We start from the raw sequence: 1,784 nt of genomic DNA, 5'->3' as shown, positions 1-1,784 counted from the left end.
AGGGCAGTGTGCTGAGGCTGCGGGGCAGGGACAGAGCTGCCCGCCCAGGCGTCCCCTGCCCCCGCCCGGCCGCCTCCCCTCCCTGGCCTCTCTCGTCAGGGGCATCGTGGAGGCCTGGCCCTTCAGAACCGGCTCGACGAGGTCCCACAAGACCACCACAGCCTGCAGCCTCCAGGACGGATTCCCAGGCACGGGCCGTGCCTACTGCGTGTCATCACTGGTGTCCCCGCTGGTCAGGGGCATTTCGTGTGACCGTTAGGGGCTGTGGGCTCCAGGGGACGAAGCCCTTCATTCCCTGCCCCCTGGGAACCCTAAATATCAGGAGGCGGCATGGCTGTCACCTTCTTGGTGTCCAGCAGCCCCTGAGGGAGGCAGAGGGGGGTGCAGGTGGGGTGGGGACAGACAGCTGTGGAGGCAGCTGCGGTGACCAGTAGCTGTGATCAGGGCAGCCAGACTGGTCCCCAAGGGGCAGGCGAGGAGGGGGCCCCGCTGTCTCATGTCAGGCGTCCCTGGGCCACGGGCTGCCCTGGCCTCTGTCTGCAGCCCCACCATTTGCTGTGTCCCGTCTCCGCCCTGTCTGCCCCAGGTACCAGCCGCAGCTGTGAGTTTTCACCAGGACTTGGGTCTCCAGGTGGCTGCCTCCCTCACGCCTGGGCAGAGGGGGCCACATCTGAGCATCTGTGCCCCTCTGGGAATGAGTATGTCCCTCCCTCCTCGCGCGTCTGGGACCTTCTGGGTTCAGGGCTCAGTTAACAGCACTCCTCACGTGTGAGGTCAAGAAACAGTCCCAGAGCCTCAGTCACACGGCTGGCTGGGTGTGGAGGGGACGATGCTCAGCCTTTCCAGAAGCTTCTCCGCAGGCTTTACTTTCTCTGCAGTAACAGGCTTCGTGGTCAAGCCACCTCGCGCAGGCCACCGTCATCTCGTGGCCCCATGGTTTCCGTGTCTCTGCTGTTAAAGACCTCTTGCTCAGGGCGTTCAAATCAGAACCTCAAGCTTCCTGAACAGAAGACTCATCCAGACCTGGAAGGCAGTGGGAACTTTCAGAGGAACCAATAACACAGCTCCGTGGACTCCTGGAGCTGGAGAGTGTCCCTGTGTTTTGTGAACAAAGCTCTATAGGCTCCAAACACCGAGAAAAACCAACTCATCACCTCAGAACACGTGCTTCCCCGGCTGGTGGGAGAGACTCACCCGGACGGGAATGCGAGCGGTCCACAGCGCCAGCTCAGAACAACCCCCAGGCGCATAGACGCGGAGGGGACGCCAGGCCGGATGCCCCCCTCCAGAGACAGACAGACAGCTGCCCGAGCTCCTGGCGGAATGGAGCCCACAGTCCCGCCAAGCCTGGGGTCCCGGTCGCTGACTCCACTTGTCCCTGAGCAGGTGGAGGCAGGGGCCCTGGGGCTGAGACCCCCAGCTCAGGTCTGCCTCCCTTCTCGTTTGTCACCGCCAGAGCTCAGGCATGTGGTCCCCAGGTGTGGGCGCAGCCCGCCAGGAGATCCCAGAGGTCCCTGGGGGTCTGGCCTACTGTCTCGAGGGGCCTGTCCCAGGGAAGGATGCTGGAAACCAGAGAACCCACTTCCCAGCAGAGCAGCCTCCCGCTGCCTGCAGGGGCCAGCCGGCACCATGAGGACCAGCGCAGGGCCCTGAGCAGGGACCCCGAGACGGGCCTCAGCCATGAAGTCCCTCGCCTGGAAACGCATCTCTGCGGCCAGATGAGCCCTGTCGGGTCTGCAGCCCGGGAAGACGGTCAGGGGCCCGGGGACCGGCTGCGGCGGGGG

Source organism: Bison bison, unplaced genomic scaffold (assembly GCF_000754665.1).
Source record: "Bison bison bison isolate TAMUID 2011002044 unplaced genomic scaffold, Bison_UMD1.0 scf7180017864169, whole genome shotgun sequence".
Taxonomy (NCBI): Eukaryota; Metazoa; Chordata; class Mammalia; order Artiodactyla; family Bovidae; genus Bison; species Bison bison.
The sequence above is the reverse complement of the archived record's forward strand: the minus strand, read 5'-3'. Positions refer to the sequence as shown.